General features: G+C 42.4%; 1 long non-coding RNA gene across 15 annotated transcripts in view; it reads left to right on the forward strand.

Moving 5' to 3' along the window:
- Positions 1-21,522, forward strand: part of LOC308194127 — a 155,761-nt gene that overhangs the window by 58,629 nt on the left and 75,610 nt on the right. For 11 of the 15 annotated variants that reach the window (XR_013950292.1, XR_013950295.1, XR_013950296.1 and 8 more), the window contains 2 exons: positions 22-130; positions 5,713-5,810. This is a non-coding gene — a long non-coding RNA (uncharacterized lncRNA). Of the gene's footprint in view, positions 1-21; positions 131-5,014; positions 5,152-5,712; positions 5,811-9,795; positions 9,934-21,522 lie in introns of all 15 variants that reach the window. The other 4 variants (XR_013950293.1, XR_013950294.1, XR_013950299.1 and 1 more) reach the window with 2 other exon arrangements.

Consider the following 21,522-nt stretch of genomic DNA (forward strand, 5'->3'; position numbering starts at 1 on the left):
ATTTTCTGTTTTTTATCATAGGGTGGATTGACTCAGAAGAGCCTTCAGGGACTTCAGATTCCCATCTTTAATACCCCTGCTGAGCCTTTCAAGGTTGGGTTGCCTCAGCTGCAACTGAGCACAATAAAAAGTGAGATCATCTTTATAATTTTTTGACCATTTATCTTGATCACTTGGCTTCAGTAGTGATATATGGGACTTTCCCTTCCACAGTAGATTCCTTCCAGCATCTAACTTGGAGAGCCTTCAATGCCCACATTGTAGCTTTCACTGGAGTGCCAACTTAGCAGAGACCTCTGTTTTAAACGTCGTGATCGATGGCTATGGTGACAGCTCTGTTGTGCAAGGCTGCCAGCAGGGAGGGGCTAGGCTTAAATGAAATGAATTAACATAAATGAAAACAGTACATTGTCTTAGTTTCAGGTTTATGAGGGATGGAGTAATTTCCTTTTTTAAACCTAATTTTACTGAAAATGGGTCCTAAAAATTCTGCCGTCCTTTTGTGGAACCAAGTGTTTTATGTGTCATTATGGAGCTCTTAATCCTGCTTGTGCTTTCTCTTTTGGGCTAAGGTGCAACTTCAGAATTTGTCCACTAGATCTTTGTTCCTTCATTAAGTATTTCTCTAATCAGAATTATCTTCTTACACACATTTATGAGAGACTTTCTTATTTCCTTCCTGCTTTTTTGTCAATCTCAGTATATTTGTGAATATTAAATGTATATATATATATTTCTGATTTGGTGCTCTTTGTCTCTCCCTTCTCCTTGACTGAGAACACCTGGACTACCTAGAGCATTTCAGGCAGCTCTCATGCTTTCCTGATCCTGCCTCGTGTTCTTCTGCTTGAAGATCCAAGGGTTATATTGGTCCTCAGCCTTAACTATGGGGAATTTGTGTTCCCTTTTCTGTCTTAGCCCTTAGTCAGTCACTCAGTGGCACTGTATTTCAGGATTTCACGTTCTTCCCCTATCTTACAAGCAGAGCTTTACATCCAAGATATTTTGTCGCTCAAAATCCCTACCGCTCAAATGAATTGTCTTACACTAAGATCAAGTTCGTCTGTGTAACAGACCTGTTGTCATTATTATTAATGAGTCTTCCAGTTTTGGTACCATTTGAAACTTACTTGCAAGGATTTAATAATGACCTGAAGGAAAACGATCCTGTGTTGTTGAATGTTTTCCACTTTAAAATTTTCTGTGCTCTTCTGCTGAAGTAGTTACCAGCTTTCTGAGAGTGAGTTGCAAAAGTATGTATTTTTCTGTATTGTCATGTGAGTCTTAATCAAATATTTTCGACTCCTTGCTGTCTGTAGAAAAATATCACCAGTATGACTGTATCTTTATCTCACTGACTTTTTCATACCAGTTTCTTCTACGTTTAAATCAATGTCAAGCTTATCAGCCTAGGAGTTGCCAGGATATTGCCTGGATTTTTATAGGGAGGTGCGAAGCATTTAGGAAGGCATTACTAACACACATTGAATGAAGGCAGGCTATCCGCACAACTGATACGCTCAAATGTGTTAATGCCTATCTTCCTCCTTATGGACCTGTTATTCTAACCCATCCCATCCAATGAAAGGATGCCACAAATAAATAAAAAGAACAGAAAGGACTCCCCTGTCTTCCTTCCCCTCTACCCCCCAAAAATCCAAACAAAAACCTACTTAGAACAGTGAACAGGGACAATATGATGAGGATGAGTATGGTCTTTCATATGTGCATGATTTGTTTTTCTTTGTTTGTTTTAAAGGAAGATGCCAGTAGAAGAGGAAAAGATAGTTGAAATTGTTCTAATTTTCTTCGTTTTACCTTTTTAGCAATGGTGCCAGCTATGCTGTCATACATGTAGAAGTGACTGAAGCATTTGTTACTGAGTTTCTCCCAAATGCTACAAGATAAATGAATTCAGATAAATTTGGACCGGGGTCAGGCAGACTGAAGACTGTCAGAAAGACCATAAATGATAAAGAGCAATGTATTTTTAATGTCTGATGAAGGGAGGAGAAATAGAGGTTGCTGAGGGGAGAGGTGTTGCTCAGCTTTCATTAATGACCCATGAGAGGAAGTAAACAAAACATGACTGTTTCCCAGATGCTGCTCTGTTCTGAAGGACTGAGAATGAGTACAAAACAATGCAGAGGTGAATGAGTGGGATTAGAAATGAAGAGAGAAAACTGAGCCTAAAAATCTAGTCTGTGTCTAGGGGGAAAGACATAACGTGAAAAGCATGATGAGTTTGTCACGAACATAGACTTTGTTGGAGGAAAAATGTAAGTAGCAGAAATGTTTGAGGAAATGTCTGTCCTCTGACCAAAGCAGAGTAGGGAGCTGGAGTGTGATATGGCCAGCCATGGTAACATGATTGTGCTGTTATTTGGACATGTAGAAGCATCATTACATACACAGCGACTGATGGTGTGTGTGTGTGTTTCCAAGTCATTTGTAAAAGAACTTGCCACGGGGACAGGTTATTCTTAATCATCAGGTCTGTTCTGTGTGACAAGGAGGTGAGATTGTCTCAGTTTCTGCCTGCCACCGTAGGACACTGCTTTTCTGCTGTCAAGCATCTGGCCAGTAACCTCAGTGATGTGAAAATCAACTTTCCAGCATCAGCTAACAGTTGATCTGCCCTCTACAGATTCCCTAAAGCCCTTGTTAGCAGGGTTTCATACCAGGGGAACTTTGGAGACAACAGTGGGTGACTTGTTAGGCTTGTATTTGGATTGCTTTTCCCATCATAAGAAGTATTTGAGACCAAAAGTATGGGCAGCTTGTCTAGCGTAGCACCAAGTCTCTGACTGTGGACAGCAGCTGCTTCGTGGAGTGCAAATACAAGGTAATGGCAAGTTCCATGGCTGTGCTATGCACAGCTGTATAGCTGCGTCATTATTTGTTTTTCATTTGGCACCTCTGGGTTTCCCTTGACGCCCCCTAGTGTCTTCATTGGGAGAGATGGAACAAACTTTTGTTCCTTATTTATTTTTGATGGCTTTCTTTAAACCTCTTATTGTTCTCCTCCACTCTCCCATCCCCTTTGCCAGCCTGAAGACGCCTACTCTAATAGAGCATTCCTTGCATAGAAGCTATTCTGTAACCTTTGATTACCTTTCTTGGCTTTTTTAATTAGCATATGAATACTTAGGAAGTTATTGAAGGAAAAGGAATAGAGTTTTTTTTCTCTTAATTGCCACCAGATATTTATTTACCACTTCCTATCGTTTCAATTTCAGGTTTCTTAAAATTGCCTGGAGAAAAGATTAGAGCAGGGATGGTCAATTGCCATATCCTGCAAGCTGAGTACCCTAATGCTTCTTTGGCCATGAGGTGCAAAATGTAGTCTGGATAGTAAGAAATGAGGGCAGGTGAGATCAAGGAGATCGTTGCAAGAGCGTATTCTTGCTGCTTCCCAAGGCTCCATCTCTTCCCTTCCAAAAAGGGAAGGTAAATAATTGCTTTACGACAGGCTCTTGCAGCAGCCTTTGGCTGTTGGCCTCAAGGATGCCATTGGTGCCAAGGATGCCAAGGTGCCAAGGGTCACTTTTCTTTACAGACTGGGATTGAGATTCCCAGTGCTCCAGTGCTGTGCAAGCAGCACTTTACATTTCTGCCATCTCTATGCTGGATTGTGTTTTTAAGGCATATCAGTGCCTTGGTCTCCAGCCGTGCATTTCCAGCACACCAAATATATATTCTGTATGTTCAGATGCAGGCATGCGTGGCATGCTAACATATTGCTCCCACATTACCTATTTTTAAGATTATGAAAGAGCATAAAATGCTTCAGCTAAGACAACTTATTCTTGTGCTCTATTTTGCCATCTTCTGCAAACGTATTTGGCAAACCTTACAATCAATGTTGACTGGTCTGCTGTGTGCTCTTATCTGTTTGACTATCTTGTCCATTATGATTTGTTGAATATAATTTTGTTATAGCTCAGATTTCAACGAAAATTCCTAACATGTCTGCTCACTCAAAATGAGATTTATTGAGGGTGAAGGAAGTACACTTATAATGTGCAGTGTACTGAATGAAAATGCACTCATAATAATTGTGTTTGTTTTAAATCTGAGTTGGTAAAAGAAAACAAAGAGTTTGAATTAAGGAAGGAAAACTGCTAAAAAGGGGAAAGGATTCAAATTATGAAGGGATGGAGAAGGTTTTCCTTTCCTTTGCCTTATTTCTCTCAAAACTGCAAGCTGCACAGTATTTATGGGGTTTCTTCTGCACCATTGCCCTTTGTCAAGAGAACTGCTTCAGATATTAGACAAACTCCTGAGAACTAAGCCTTGAACAGAGAACAATTTAGCATGCTCCTGCTTCCAGCCATAGGCAGCTGCTCCTGCTCGTCAGGTAGAGAAAGGGGCTTTGAGGAGAGGAATGCAACTGCGCTAACGTCATGATACATGGTTTAGCGGGTGACATTGGTGGTAGGGTGATGGTTGGACCAGATGATCTTGGAGGTCTTTTCCAACCTTGATGACTCTATGATTCTAACTGGGCAGTGCTAATGAGGAGAGGCTGTGCTACAGTCCTCTCTTACCCTCTGCTTTTCCTCCCCTGCTGGCAGATTCCTGGCTTTTTTGAAGAGTCCTAACCTTAAAAAAATAAATAAAAAAAAAATTGCACACATTCACACAAAACAAGCCCTCCCCAACAATATTCTCAGCACCTTGCCTCGATTTATTTGATCGCACTAACTAGGGTAATCCCAAATCTTCACTGTAGCTCTGCCATCATGTAACTGGGAAGGGCAGAAGGATAGTGGTATGTGAGATATGTTCTCTGGAAAGGTGGTGTGAGCCCAGTGAGTGGTGTGTTGGCTCTAATTTGGGCTCACTGACCTGCTGGCTAGCTGTAGGCAAGGGTATCTAGCCCTACATTGTCTGTCTTGTCAACTTCTTCTTGAGGTCATGAGTGATTTTTGCTATGTGTTTGCATAGCTGGTGGTGTGTGCATTCCAGAACGTAAAAGCACTGTGCCGAGCTTTCTTTCACTTATTAGCAGAATAATGTTGTCAACTGTATTATCCAGAGGCAGGCTGGCTGTGACTTCTCCCCCTTGACTTGAATTAGCAAGGCCTTGCTAAAATGCCTTCTATCTAATAATCTGGTTAAGAAGTCAGCAACCTGATGATACACAAGGTAAAACCAGCAGAGACCATGCTTCCATGTTTAAGTCTATTAAAGTGAAAGAACAGAAGGCTCACAGCCTAAAGCTTAATTAAACAAGTGGATTTTCAGCTAATGTACTGCAGAGAGGAACTGCTGTGTGTAAATGATAATAAGAGACTTCCCTGTTTAAAAAACAAAAAAAGGGAAAAACAAAAAAACAAAAACCCTAATGAGAAATAGCTGTCAAATTATTCTGAAAGCCACTGGTTTACATGTCAGTCAAAGGATCTTGCTGCTCATGGCAACAGCCTTTACTGACACTAGATTAGAAACTGCTTTTTCAACTGTCGTCCAAGGCTATACAAATAATTGATTTTTAGGTTCAGCTGCCAAACTAACAGTAACAATAATAATAAAAAATGGCTTAGAATGGATCACGTGTAGAGTTTTCTCCCCCTTCCCTATCCAAATAGAAAACCGGTTTCATTTTGTGTGAATAAGATATTACATTTCAGTTATTCTTTAATTAAAGTGAAAAAGCAAATTGCTATATTCTCCATATAGGTGTGTTAATTGGTTTTCCTTTTCTAGTTGGTGTGTCAGAGGTCAATGCATCTCTCTGAAATGAAGGAGCTCTTATTCAGGAGACTTCCACTATCCAGATTGGATTCTCTCCTGATGTGAAGAAGGTAGGGAAATTTCAATATTTCATATTAAGTTTGACTATTTCATAATATCAGTTAGCTATATATATTTTTTTTCCCACACAAAGGGTCAAATTTTGGAAGCTGTATATATTCTTTTCAATGGAGACACATTGAGTAACTGACAACATACGATTTCAAGTTCTAAGATTCATAGTGTATCTCTGTGAGAAAGACTGTGATGTGAAAGCTGCCTTCAGGATCTGAATCTTCAGTTTCCCTTAAAGTAATAAAGTAGTTCAAGCCTCTAATAAAACAAAACACAAATGAAGAAGTACAACTCCCTTGCATATCCTGTAGGTAGGTCCAAATAATCTTATGACAATACTGTGAAATCAAAGGTAGTGTTTGTCTTCAGACAGTATTAAGGTGCCTGTTGAAATTAGCAGAAAGTCAGACCCTCAGTCACTCGAGGTCCTCGGACTCCAGACTCATGAGCTCCGTGACTCAAGGTGCCACTCCATTTCAGTTATTTTTCAATAAAAGCAAAAGGCGGTTCACTCACTCCAGTCTTTCCAGTTGCTGGCACCGCAAACCTCCATACATACACATGCACACAGCAAGAGGATCCCTCACGCAGCAAACAAGGTAGAAATGAAATCTTGTAAGAAAATAGAGCAGATTGCTGATCTGGTGCAGGGTATCGCCAGATAAATGTACAGACCAGCCCTGTTAACAGGTGATGGATCCTTTATATCCCCTTATCCCTGTATTTTCCCAAAGTTGTTCTTCCCCAAATAACCTAGGTCTACCCATTGCTCTTCTTTTGGTTCTTTCCCTGAACATCCACAGTAAGTCCCCAAATGCTCGGACTGCTGTGCAATCCCCAAATGCTCTTCCCCTGCATCCTGCAATACATCTCCTACCCGGAGGCAGTAACACCCATCTCAGTCCAAAAGGTGCTGCGGAGAGCAGCTCCGTTGACTCCCCCTGCACCTTGGGGCTGACAGCTCCCGTGGGGACAGACTATCACTTCCTGTCTGTTGGGTCCCCCTCCTGCCTTTGTGCCTCTCTTCCTCTCTGCTAGGAGATGGGCCCCTGATGGGCTGACGGCTCCTGTGATGGGTGGGCAGTGTGTTACTGGGGTTCCCAGCATGTTACTGGGGCTCCCACCCACCCTGCCATTGTGCATCTGTGTTTCTTTGTGTATGTGCGGGCAAGCTTTTATCACATAACCTAATGCTGTTATCTTGGCTTATTTTTTCAGTGACTTCATATGTTTAATGGGGTTATAGTGCCTCAAGGGCCATGTGTGTTCTCTCTTCTGCAGAAGTCCGTTTTTTTTTTCTGCTGAACACTGCATTGCCTTCAGTAACACTGAACTGTGTTTGAGGAAAACCATCTCTAGGAGTGTGCTGAGTCTTGTTTTCCCTGAGACTCTGATCTAGAAAAGACTGAGATCAAGATGTGACTTAGTTTACAGGCAAATGTAGTTTAATGTCAAAGTGGCTTTAATATTTTGCCACCACCAAAATAAAATTTTGTTCAGTTCTCCTGAGAAAAATGTCAACACTTGCCCTAAGTCTGGAAGAAAACTTTTTTTTTATTTTAACTCAACTCTATTATTCAGTTCTTAGTCCTTGTGATTTCTGCTTTCTGTCTAGCTGTTGCGAATACAAGAAAGTCCATAGATAAATTGCCTCCATTCTGACAGATCTATCTTCTAACAACTTTATGCTACACCTCTTAGTGTGCCAAAACCTACATTAAACTCAGTCAGTTAGGACTAAAAGGGCTCTGGTGGAAGAGTCTGCTGAAAAGTAGTTAGAAGACATTTTTTTTCTTATCCTCTATCTTGATTCCAGTCCCTCTATGGCTTTGCCATAAGTTGGAGCCAATTAAAACCTGTTCTCTGCATTGCACTTGCTGTCCATAAAACATATGTGAAGCTCAGCTTTATCTAGCTATCTCTGTTGCCAGTAGTACTGGAGACAATATTGAATCTATTTCTGCACCTTCCACAAGCCTACAAAGTCACTGTGCTTTAGGGGAATGGAAATTGCCATACTGGAAGTCCGTCCAGGGACCCTGCTTCTTTTTAGCTGAATCCTGTGACTGGTATTGCTAAGAAGATGTGAAGAGAAAGTATCAGTTCAGAACTAACCTGGTCCTAGGGAAAGAGCCTAGCCATCCAGGCAAACCTTCCTTTTAGGTTGTTAAGCTCATGGAAGTCACAATGGATGTTCCTTTCTGGCCAAAGCTAGCCAGACTGCACTCCCAAGCTGTGTGGCTGCGTCTGCTTGGGAAGCAGCCTTCCTCGTAGCTGTAGCCATCCTGAGTCACAGCACAGACAAGAAGTAGTTCTACTTTTGTGCCATCCACAAAGACATATCTGCACGGGATGAGAACTAGCAAATATCAAATCAACAAAAGATGAGGAAAGAGACAGGAAAAACAAGTAGCAAATATTATTCACCAGGTTGCAAGTAAAGCAGTGCTTAGAATGATTTTGGATGTATGTTATGCTCATTAGCTTGATTTTTCTCTCGGGTTTCCTTAGTCAGACTTAGATGTAACGATTTTCAAAAATTCCTAGATGATTTCATTGCATGCCTTGTAATCTAGGGGGGAGAGATCTTTTATCTTCCTGTGTACCTCAGCTGTGAAACTGGCTTCACAGTAAAGAGTTTACTTACCTTTGTCTACATAAGCCATTTGTGATGGTGCTGTCTCAGAGCTGGGTTCTTTTCCCTTGCCACATGGCAGTGTTCACACCTCAGCTGTTCCCTGTCTATACATATTCAGGAGGAAGCTGCAAGAGCGTGGATTTTTTATTAATAGGAGAAGTATGTTTTCACTGTCCCCGAGTCCCATTTTTTAAAGCTGCACAAAATGGAATGTTTTTCACAGAATCACAGGAGTCCAGGTTTGGGTGATTTAAGAAAAACACAAAGCATTGTAAGAATCTCAATCAAACTTGTAATAATTTTTCAAAATATGTGATAATAGAACATGTTTTTGCCACATGGACATACTTCAGTGTGGACCTGCCACAGGGGAAAGGGAGACTTTCCTGTAACTCACAAGTCTCTCACCTAGTGATGGGGATGGTGTATGGGTCACAACTGCACATGCTGTGCACATTCCTGGTGGATGACCGGTTGGCCATGAGCCAGCAGTGTGCCCTGGTGGCCAAGAAGGCCAACAGGATCCTGGCGTGCATTAAAAGGAGCGTGGCCAGCCGGTCGAGGGACGTGATTCTCCCCCTCTAGTCTGCCCTGGTCAGGCCTCACCTGGAGTGCTGTGTCCAGTTCTAGGCTCCCCGGTACAAAAAAAGACGGGGATCTCCTGGAAAGAGTCCAGCGGAGAGCTACAAAGATGATACGGGGCCTTGAGCATCTTCCCTATGAGGAAAGACTGAGAGACCTGGGTCTGTTCACTCTTGAGAAGAGAAGACTGAGAGGGGATCTAACTAGTGTTTACAAATATCTTAAGTGTGGGAGACAGAGGGATTTGGCCAACCTCTTTTCAGTGATCTGTGGGGACAGGACAAGGGGCAATGGCCACAAAATGGAGCACAGGAAGTCCCACACCAACATGCGAAAGAACCTCTTCATGGTGAGGGTGACGGAGCACTGGAACAGGCTGCCCAGGGAGGTTGTGGAGTTTCCTTCTCTGGAGATATTCAAGGCCCGTCTGGATGCCTACCTGGGCAACCTGCTCTAGGGAACCTGCTTTGGCAGGGGGGTTGGACCCAATGATCTGTGGAGGTCCCTTCTAACCCCTACAATGCTGTGATTCTGTGATGCGCACTTGTTGTGAACCCGGCCAATGTTTCTGTTTGGTACAGTGCATATAACTTCTTTGTAATAGGTGACAGCTTGTGACAGATCTGAATAAAGGTCAGTTTCTCTGAGGCTCTGTCAGATCTCATCTCCCTGCTGAGAAACTTCAGGATGTTACCAACGTTTTCAACCCAAGTTGCATGGGCTTCTCTCCCACCTGCTTCTTTTTGCTGCTTTTTCCTCAGGATGATTTCCGCTCATTACCTAACATGAACTCACCTTGGCTGCTGTTCAGCACTAAACAAAACAGCTTTGTCCTGAAAAAACAGCACAAAGGAGAGATTCCACTGACTTTCCCTAGCCTCTGAAGAAAGAGCTTATGCGTAAGACCTTTTCTTTCTATTCTGTGGTAAATGGAGCTGTAAAATACGTTATTACCAGAGACATAACTGATTATCTCCGCAGCAGTTAAAAACAGTTTCAGAGAACCTTTCACAAGGCAGAGCTGGGGGCTAATATATGTTGTGCTGTGAGAGCCCCCTGTTGCTAACAGGTGTCTTTCGTGCAGCCTACCAGCAGCAGATGAGGCTCTCTCCTGTCTGCTTGGTGTATCTGACAGTGCAGAGCTCCGGGCAGTGTGGTGTGGTTGTGGAAGGGGTACAGCCACTCCTTGATACGAAGCTTGGTGTAGCATGTGCAGAGGTAACGAAGGAAAAAAACCTGCCATCTTTGCATGCCCCCTTTCTCCTACTGAGTCTGCACTATGCATTCTGAGCATCTCGTGCAGTAATAAATAACTTTATTTCCTGTAGGGTTCTATGAAATCATGGGGTTGGGGAGAGCTGGCTACTTTTCCTGTGCTTCATAGTAAAATCTGGTTTTGGAAATGAGGAGGAGATCAGGAACATAGGGCATTGGGTGAGGGTAAAAACATGGGCCATACACTGTGGGCATGATGAGTGTGTCCAGAGAAGGGCTACAAAGCTGGTGAAGGGCCTGGAACACAAGTCGTGTGAGGAGCGGCTGAGGGTGTTTAGTCTGGAGAAGAGGAAGCTCAGGGGAGACCTCATTGCTCTCTACAGCTACCTGAAAGGAAGGTGTGGGGAGCTGGGGATCGGCCTCTTCTCCCAGATAACTAGTGATAGGACTAGAGGGAATGGCCTCAAGTTGTGTCAGGGGAGGTTCAGGTTGGAAGTTAGGAGACATTTCTTCTCAGAAAGAGCAGTCAGGCATTGGGACGGGTTGCCCAGGGAAGTGGTGGAGTCACTGTCTCTGGGGGTGTTTAAGGAAAGGTTGGACATGGTGCTTAGGGACATGGTTTAGTGGGTGACATTGGTAGTAGGGTGATGGTTGGACCAGATGATCTTGGAGGTCTTTTCCAACCTTAACAATTCTATGATTCTATGATGGCTCCCATATATGTGGCAAGAAACACAGGGCCATTGGTGCTTTGGTCATTGGGTCTCCTGTTTCCTCTCCACCCACAAACAGTGGCAAGGCTCACCCTCCATGCCAATCCTTTGGCAGCCACTTCAGGAGGCCAGTGGCCTAGAGACAAGGACCCAAATAGTCTCAGTGTTTTGCAGCTCTCTATATGGCCTTTCAGGTTCCTTAGCGTCTGAGCAAGCAGCCTGCTGGAGATCAGTGAGGCCCTATGCAAGCTCTGACTGTATTTCATCTCTCCTAACACCAGCAATTTCCATGGAATGTTCTTAATATGATGAATTGCCCTCCTTTTACTCCTCGTCCATTGAAGAAGGCCTTCTCACTTGCTCTAGCTGGAGGTATTATGTTGTTCCTAGAGAGAAGTACAAATATTAAGAGCAGTGCTGTGACAATAGCAGTGTTTGAGAGCACATTGTTTGTCAGTTCCTCTGCAGATAAAGGCGGAGAGCAAAGGCTTATTGAAATCAAAATATTTATTCACCTTCAGTTGCAGTGACTCTGACTTGGCCTTCTGCCCTGCACCTGTGACTTGCTGCTCTTAGAGGGCTGAAAAGTAAAGTGGTATCACACCGGTGTCATTTGTACAGCAGATAAATGGAAGCAGTGGAGAACCTCAGATCTGAATTTGTCTGCTCTCAGTGTGAGGTTCTGCAACATGGGGAAAACTTGGAGTCTATTTTAACAATGGTGGTTCAAAAGAAAAAAAAAAGAAAAAAGAGAGAGAACTAAGGAAAAGATTATTTGTAAGGGCCCTTCCTGAAAGTGTTGTTCTTCCATCATTAGACCACTGGGAACACAACAGTTCTTGTGTTCCAGCCCTTATTTACAAGAAACTCAAGGGAGTTGGACATTTCTTGAAGCCATTTAAATTCTGTTGTCTCACCTTCTTAGACTGCTTTTGAAATGACGTGAGGTTCTTGTGCCCCAGTTCTGTTGTCTAGAGGTAGACCTTCAAGCTAAAACTTTCCTTGACCTTCACTCAACAATGTTGGGCAGTGGTAGTCATTTAGGCATTGCTGACTACCTCAACTTTAAGTTTCTGATATAATGACAATATATGTTCCCTGGTGTTGGGGTTAAATTGTTAGGATGAGAGAATACAACGTCACTTAAAACAACTTACTGCAATTTGTGGTGATTACATTTTTAATTTTAGCAGTGGGCATGCTCCAAGGCTTTGTGAAGCTGATCTCCCCACACCCCTCCAGCAGTAAGGAAAAATGGAAGTCGGGAGAGTGTCATTGCCACTGAATTGCTGTGCCAGGCTGAAAGCCCACCCCATTAAATGTCAAAATCAATTTATTGTTTAAGTTCTGATTGTATCTTTCTTTCAGAGCAAGGATTAGCAAAGCCATAGCAACATAAATAGGTGGGTGTGCATTGCACCACATCATTTGCATGTTGGCTTTAGCAGAGGAAAATTTTGTTGGAAATATGTGATTAATGCCTCCAACTATTATCTCTAATTGAACAGACATGAAAAAGGCCCACTTTGTGAGCCCAGATAAGCCTATTGCACAGCTGTTAGGAGAGTATTGAGACCTGGCTGAATCGAACTGTTGTTGCCTTTTTTTGTTGCATAAGCATAGCATGTTACTGAAACCTAGCAGAAAAATATGAGTGATTGTTGAAATGTCATTCTTGTAATCTCATAAGTACTGATGTCTAAGAAGACAGAAAGACTGTTTAGCAAACTTGCCCTCACATTGTCATTAGCATTAAGTAATGGGACTTTAATATATTTAGATCATAATAATCTATCAACTTAATATCAAGTGCTCAGTGTGAAGTGTTCAGCCACAGCCTTACCTCCTTTTCTTCATTTATCAACAAGCTCAACAAATAGAAGTTTGTTACAGCATGAAGATGGTACTTACTGCAGCAACTTTTAGTCGTATCTTCTCAATCACCTATATGGGGTATTGAAGAACCTTTTTCAGATGGAAAATAGAATTTTTAGAAGCAAAAGTTTATTTTATTTTCATTTTTATTTTTTCCTCTTTACCTCAAAGAGTAGTTTTGATGAAATTTTCACACTTTTCCATTTGGAAACTCTGGATTAAAATTGTGGTCCTGCTTTATTTCGTGTGGCACCCCCCAGACTACTGTGTTTTTAAATATGGAACCAATGTGTCAGTTGGAAAAAAAATGCTTTTGAAGACCTCCAACCGAGGAGAGAGAATATTTCTTTTAAATTTTTATCAGTGTTCAGTGGGGAAATAATTTTTCAAGCATGTCTCAATGACTTGCTTGTACTGTAAAGCAGTGGCAAGGAATTAGAAATCGTATCTGCTGAACCTCCTCTCTGCGTTTCTAATGCTGGTAGCGTTTCTCCCAAGGTGGGTGCTTTTAAAATGATGGTACAATCACTGAAATCTGAGATGTTATGAAAAAAGAAAGCAGAATGTTTTTGAAAAAACCTTGATAGAACATAGGGGCAGATGGCAGTAAGAGAGATGAAAAGCATTCCCTCGTGCAAATAACATGTATTATATTCTAGTTAACTTTGGTTATGGAGCACGTTGTACTGAATTTCATAGCACAGTTCTATTACATAAAAACCGTGTGACTGGAAGTCTCATGTTGTTGCAATTGCCTGCATTTAAACAAGCAATCCCCGATCCCACCTCCTACCCAGCCCACACACTAAAGCAAGTGGAAAACCCCCAAAGGACCATTGTTAACATGAAAGTTTGGAGCTAGAGGCAATTAGTCCTTTGGGCCATTGTAACCAGTTATTGCAGTTAGTGCTCCAGGGAATCATTTTTGTCTGAGGTCCCTCTGATTTCCCTAGAGATAGTGCTTGAGGTTGTGATTAAACAGTTAGACCTAGAATAAGGAAGGAGCTGGGTGAGACTGTGGAGAAACTTGGGTGAGGCCAGACCTTTAGCTTCCACATCAGCTTGTTACTGCATGATTTCTGCAAGCAAAAATCACTGGCACACATCACGCTGGTAGTGTAAGCTGAGTGCTGATTTTTTATTTTTAGGTTGGGGCTGGGATATAGATACAAGTCTAATTTGATTTCATGGCCCATGGCAACAGCAAAGAATTTCATTTCATTTACATGGTAAAAGAGATAATGGTCCAAACATCAGGACTGCCACATCATGGACCTGTCAAGCTTGATTAGACATAAGAAATTTACATCAGTGTGATTAATTATTCCAATCCTGATCAAAGGTAATATACCTGCAACTTGTGCTGCTATGAAGAAGGGCATGCACTGGCTTGACTCATGTTAGCAAGTATTTGGGGTTCAAGTTTGCAGTAGTGCCATACAGGAAGGTGGGTTTTCCTCACAGGTAGTTAAAACTCAGCAGCAAACATCAATGCAGAGAAAAGTGTGGTCTGGAGAAAACCTTTACTGGATGTCCATTTAGTGCTAGTACTTTCTGTCTTGAGTCTGAATAGGTTAGACCTAATTATCAGACCAACAGTGAAAAAATGCGAGAGGACATATCCTATTTTTTTCAACATTCAGAGTGAGAGGGCAGCCCCTTGTGTTTTCTCATCACTGCTATAAGCTTGCCATGAATAACATACATCTGTTGTGCCTTAGGTTCCTCTTTGCTAGTCTTGCTTCCATGTGTGTGATCTGTTCTAGAAAGCAAGCTGATCTTCCTGCCTACAAAGGGTTGTATAAGCATGAGGTGTTGTCATATATCCATGGTATAAGCTGCTGAAGTTAGCTGTCATCCCAGCATAGGTGAGCATGGTAGGCACAGCTTGAACTCTGCTGACCTAGGCATTATGATCAGAAGGAACCCACCAACCTGGCTTTTGAGTTCCTGGGATTCACTTGTTACTCATTCCATTTGAGTTCCTCAGAAATCTGTTTTCCCAGTGGTCTGGCAGCTCAGTTAAGACCACATTTCTTAAAAAAGAAAAAAAAAAAAAAAAAGCATTTTGAGAACACATAAGTATTTTCTAGCAGTGACCCCGCAGGAGATGAAAGCTCTATGTTTCTAGTGTCGATTCATTAATAGAAGGCCTTTGTGCCAAACTACAGCTACTTGAATGGATTTCCCTTAGATTTTTCACCATGTGTTGGGATCTCAGCTGGAAATTCACAGTTGTGACCTCATGCGAGTGGAGAGAAAGGTGAGAAAAGGTGATAGATTCATGAAATCAATTTGGAAGTGCACAGTTGGTATTTAGAGAGTGAATTTTCTTTATGTGTTCCCTGTTTTTAATAAGCTTTTATAGAAGAAACTGTTTGCTCCTGTCTTGCCTCCCATGGTTTATCTTTTAAGAACCTGCTACAAATTTCCAAAAAGCAAAGCAATCAGCTGTTTTATTTGGGGAACCACTGACTTTTTCCATACCGCTCTCTGGTAATGAATGATTTCAAAATAGGAAAAGAGATCAAAGACTTATGCTTGCTTCAGGGCAGATGGGGTCTGAGTAGTATGTCTGAAGTCTTTTCCTCTGGACGTGTGCGGTGGTAGATACCCCAGATAGTGCTTAGCTGTGCTCCCCCCAGTCTCAAGTGGTAGGCAGAGCTGGACTGCTTCAGGGCTTGTGAGGCAACCATGCTCTTGCACTCTGCAGGAAAACACTTTCTGCCGTGTGTTCCAAAACCAGGTAACTCCTTCCTTTGCACCAGCTCATCTCTAGCCAGGATGTCTAGGACATCTGGGAAAATCCTGGAACTCAGCCTTTGGCCATGTGCTGTTGTGCTTGCCTCCTGCACGCGTTTTCATGGGACTGTGTCTCCTTTTTTGAACAGTGCCTGTCTCTGTGGCTTCAGTAAACCTTCTGCAATTGTTTGACAATTTCTTCTTGCTATGTTTGTCAGAGAGCATGTGAAAATAAGTCAAGTCATAGGCTAATTTCTAACAAGCAAGAGCTGGAAAAAAAATTAAACTTTTGTTTTACTCCCCAAACTTCAGAATGCAAAAGGAGAAAAATACATGCTATCTTTCTTGGTCTGTCAGCTTCCTGTTCCTTGCTCCCTATACTTTTTTCGTTGTTGTTGTTTTTGTTAATTTAAAAAGTGCAATAAGAATTCCTAGTTTGCCAAAAAGGAAAGGAGAAAATGAGTTTTATTTCCTTACTCTTAAGCATAGTCTTATCTGGTGTTATAACTTTTTTCCTATTTTGCCCAATTTATTCACCTTTCCTGGGTCAGTCTGTCTTACACAGGTAAGGGAGATTACAAAGTCTGTCTTACAGAGGTAGGAAGTGGTACTATATTCACATGAATTTTGCATACTGCATTCAGGGAGACTTCTCGTTGTTGAGGCCTACGTAGCAAGCAATGAAAACGTTTGCATTTTGTGTTCAGAATAGCTTAACAGGGAGACACAAAAAAGGTGACTCAACATTAGTGATATTCATTTCCATTTATTGATCTCACATTTTAATGATAGAGGAAACCTTTTCACTTGACGCTAGCTCATTTCCAGCTAATCCTAATGGGAAAGGTTTGAGAGAAAATTTATTTTTAAATACTTAATCTCTTTAGCAATTAGGTGGAAATAATGTGGTGTGTGCAGGATTTGGGCTTTCAAATACTGTAAAAGGCTGTAATTTGCAACTTAAATAGTGTAGTTTGTGGTTACCCAGAGTCAGGGAAATGAATCCTGGGAAAGATTTAATAGAAGTTGTAAGGTGATGCAAAACACAATATCTATGATTAAAGTGCTGCAAATTTTGTGTTTTGGCAATATTATAGTACTAACAACACTAATTGTGAAGTCAGGCTGGAGATGGGTCTTGAAAAGCGTTTGAAGAGATGGAATGCTATGCCAAAAAATGTTCATCTCAGGAAAGGAAAAAAAGCTTTCTGGGTTTCTTGCTATGTGTGCTCACAGAAAAGCTAGTGGACAGGAGTGCAAAATAGAACACCCTTCTCATGGGACTCTGTTCATTCTGTTATCTCCAGCCCTAAACAGAGAAGTATTGAGCAAGTGTCATGACTCTGAGAAGAACAAATTCCTCCTTATTTCTTTCTCATTTCCCATCTCAGCTTTCAGAAGCTTGAGGGTTTCTCCAGACTGGGAGGCTGCATCCTTTTCTAAATCAGCTCTGCAGTCCTGGTGATGCGAAGAGAAAGAGCAACACCTTCCTTTGTGTCTGCCTCAGTGGGGGAATGGCTACTCTGCAGACCTGTGGGTTGGTAATGCTGGCAGCTGCTTCATGGCATAGCATGATGAACGTAGGAAGCAATTGCATTGCTTCTTTCACAGCAAAACTAATTTCTCAACAAAAAGCAAAACAATGCCACAACAGCTGGGTATTCTGGTAACAAAAATAGATTGTTTTTGTTAAACTGCGGAAGATGCAATGCACTCTCAGGTTTTGTCTAAAATGTTTGGTAACAGGAAATTAAACATAAAGAAAACAGATGTATTTTGGCTTTTTTTTTTTTCCTTAGGGGGCACGTTTCCACAGAAATGGCCACTTGTTTTGTTTTGCAGTGGGAGATGCTTCCACTATAAACTGATGGAGTGGGGAGGCTTACAACCCTGAGAAGGAAAGTAAATCCAATTCAGGGTGCTGGGAGCTGTGTGATGTAGTGCTTTACAAGGACCTGAGTGATTTGACATTTTTACTGTGTGGCAAGGCAGAAGATGGGCTTGGGATTGTGGACTCCCAAGGGAATGTCAGCTAAGGTTCAGCTCTACTGAGACTCACTATTTGGGGAATCAGGTCTAACTGTGGTTTGGAGATCATAAAATCATAGAATATCCCGAGTTGGAAGGGACCCACAAGGATCATTGAGTCCAACGCCTGGCTCCACACAGGTCTACACAAAAATTCAGACCTATGACTAAGAACACAGTCCAAACGCTTCTTAAACTCTGACAGGCTTGGTGCCGTGACTGCGTCCCTGGGGAGCCTGTTCCAGTGCGCGACAGCCCTCTCAGTGAAGAACCTCTTCCTGATATCCAGCCTGAACCTCCCCTGTCACAGCCTGACACCATTCCCTCGGGTCCTGTCACTGGTCACTAAAGAGGACAGATCGGTGCCTGCCCCTCCACTGCCCCTCGTGAGGAAGCTGTAGGCCGCCATGAGGTCTCCCCTCAGCCTCCTCTTTTCCAGGCTGAACAGGCCAAGTGACCTCAGCCACTCCTCGTACGTCTTCCCCTCTAGGCCCTTCACCATCTTTGTAGCCCTTCTCTGGACACTTTCCAACAGTTTCACGTCCTTTTTGTCAAACAGGACCTTCCCCTTGTGAACCCATGTTGGCTGGGACCAATTCAATAACTTCAAGGATAACCTTCTCCATAATTATACCAGGCACTGATGTGAGACTGACAGGCCTGTCACTGCCAGGATCTTCTTTCTTGCCCTTCTTGAAAATTGGTACAACATTTACCTGCTTCCAGCCTACTGGGACCTCTCCAGATTCTCAAGACCGTTGAAAAATAATTGAGAGAGGTCCCATGATGACATCAGCCAGCTCTCTGAGCACCCTGGGATGAATCCCATCTGGACCCATGGACTTGTATGGATCTAGGTGGAGCAGCAAATCCTGCACACGTTCAGGATCGGTTGGGAGTTTATCATTCCTACCGTCACGGTCTTCCAGCTCAGGGCACCCACGATCCCGAAGCCCATCATCAGCACTGAAGACAGAGGCAAAGAAGGCATTAAACTTCTCTGCTTTGCCTATGTCCATGCCAGTGAGGTGACCTTCCCCATCAAGTAGCAGACCTATGTTTTCTCTACTGTTTCATGGTCACTATGACCAAGACGGCCGCCAACTGCCACATCCTCCACAAGACCCTCTCTCTTCTCCAGCAACAGATCTAGGAGAGCACCTTTCCTAGTTGGCTCCCTTAGCAGCTGCACCAAGAAGTTATCATTGAGGTGCTTTAGGAACCTCCTGGACCTGCTTGTGTCGGCCGTGTGGTAATCCCAGTTGACATCCAACATATATGAGATGTGGACCTAAGTTTGATATCATATCTGCTTTTACAACAAAGCTAGGACACGAGTAATTTTCCAACAGTTAATGTTGTGACGTATTAATCAGATTAAATAAATTGGGAGACTGAGTTAAATGGAAGTTGCAATATTCAATTTTGTTTAAATGAAGGGATTCTGGTGCTTACTAAGAAGACTAATGCACTTGTGGAGCTGTTTCCTCCCTTGTCAGTTAGAATTTTCTGTAGCAAGAGCTGAGCAGCATATGAGGGGATGCGACATCATCCCAGTGCTGCAGGATCTCAAGCGGCATGTGACATTTCCAAGTGAGACGGCTGTACCTTGGGCAGGCCTGGTGGAACAGGTAGCAGGATTAACACAACCTGTTCGCTTGGCTCAACAAAATGGAGTGTGACTTCTTCATGAAGGAAGGCAGAATAAATCATTTCAATTGAGAAACTGTTCAATAAAAATGAAGCAGCTTTTTTTCTGAACTCTTTCATTCTAGAAAAAGAGTTAATGCTTTCTTGTAAGCACTTCTATCTTCTCCTACACAGAAGGAAAAAAAATTGAATTACTAGAATTTCCCATTCAATAGAAATGTTGATTTCTGCCTGCCCTCTTCCCTCTGCCCCATGAGGCAGAAGATTATTCTTGAAACTGGTAATAAAGGACCATAAATGGAACGCTCAATTACAGTGGAGAGCAAGACACTTGTGTCAATATTGCCATTTAAACATGGATGGTGTATAAAAGAAATCTTTTTTTCAGAGGTCTGCTCCTGCAGTTCCTGGTTAGCCACTGATGCTGAAATATATTTCTGCCTCTAATATCTTCTGCTGAGATCTGTTTGCTATTCTGGGCATGTCCAAAAACTTCATCTTTTCATATATACGGTTAAAGGAGAAATACACTTTTTTTGAAATCCTGGCTGTGATTGCTGAGAGATTTTCAGAAGCCAGGAATAAGAAGGCTCGAGAAAGTTAATTTTAACATGGGAACACAGGTAGCAGTGTAGTGATTAAATAGAGGTAAAGTATAAGGTAACGGGGAACTAAAAGAGACTTGCATGGCAAACAGCAATTTCCTGAATTCATGGTTGCTTTTCTCTGATGGCATTTTACATAGGCCTGAGAGCAGAACAGAGATCTGGTGATGGCTGGAGAGGTAGTTCTCAGGGCTCTTCCTCCTGCACTTAAGAAAAGGGAAAAAAGACTGTAGCAGACAAGCTGATGGATGGGAATGTTCTTTGAATTAAGGACTTCAGGCAAAGGTAGAAAGGAAATTGCCCATGACCTGAAGTGGGATGGTGGACATAGACCTGGGAACCTGGCCCGTGGAAAGGGTGATGTTTCTCCAAATGCAAGGGTGCAGAGACCCATATGCATGCAGAGGGGGCAGAACACCCTGTCTGGTGCTGGATTTAGTAGCAACGTAATGTTCTGGCTTAACAAAGGAGATTTGTATGGCTTTTGGAGGATTTGTCAGCTGCTTTACTGGCACGGTCTGTCTGCAGTGTCTGGCTATCCTATTCATTGACTGAATGTGAGGCAGAGAGATGGAGACTGCAGTCTAGGTTTACTTGTTGTCTGGAGTGATATATTGACGTCTCTTTGCAAGGCATCTCAGTGTTTTTCCTCCCTAGTGTAAACATGAAGCCCGAAATTCATATGAATAAACACTTCTTTTAGCTAAGCATTTGTGCAGGCAGTTTCTGAATAGATAAATCAGAGGCTTCTGTTGCTTGGATATCTTAACGGGTAATATCTTAGAACCTGCAAGGTAATAGCATTCTCCCACTATAATTTGTCTAGCCTGTTAGCTTGGTGAGTGATTTACACTGTGAGGAATTAAGAGTTGTCCAACCCAGATAAGATGCTGTGGCTAAAGTGCTATGGGCATATCTGTAATGCAGCTCCCTGCGGAGGCCCCTCATCAGCTCGGAATGATGTGGAGGTCAAACCTGGAGAAGTTCAGGATTTGCTTTGAGATGCTACTTTACATTAGCGATATGCTTGCTTAAAAAGGGTTGAAAAAAAAATGAATGAATGTGGTAAGTAGCTTGCCTAAATAGATGATGCAATGTGCAACGGCAGTGGCCATGTTACAGAGGTACCAGATGTACTCAGGAGGTCATTCAGTCTAGCTGCCTGCCCTGGCACAGCACATACAGCCTAGGTGGCTCAGGGCTTTTGTCAGCCCAAGGACATATTCCTGACTGCTATGGGCAAGCTGTTCCGGTGATTTTATCTCATGAACGCAATCAGAAAATAGCTGAGACCCAAAAATTGTTTCTCGATCGCAAATTCTGCTTTCTTTTTTTGTTTTCTTTTAAAGCCAAACCCTCTCCCTATTTTCATGTTTTTGTAACTTGGTGGATACACGTTTCCATCTTATTTCAATTCACATTTTTTAAGAACTGAAAAACAGTGGAAAGTAAAAAAAAAAAAAAAGGATAAGGAGGAAATTTCAGTTTCTTTGAAGTACTGTTCTTTCTGTGCAGAGGATAGAGCAGGACTGGAAGAGATCACCTGCTGTTTCTGACATAATCCTTTGGGATTTGAAGAAGATATGAGAGTAGAGTCTATTTCTCTTCTTTGTTGCATTCAACAGCAAAGGCTGCTCTTGGAAGCTAAGGACTGGGGTTC

Source organism: Anser brachyrhynchus, assembly GCF_964034855.1.
Source record: "Anser brachyrhynchus genome assembly, chromosome: 4".
Classification (NCBI taxonomy): Eukaryota; Metazoa; Chordata; class Aves; order Anseriformes; family Anatidae; genus Anser; species Anser brachyrhynchus.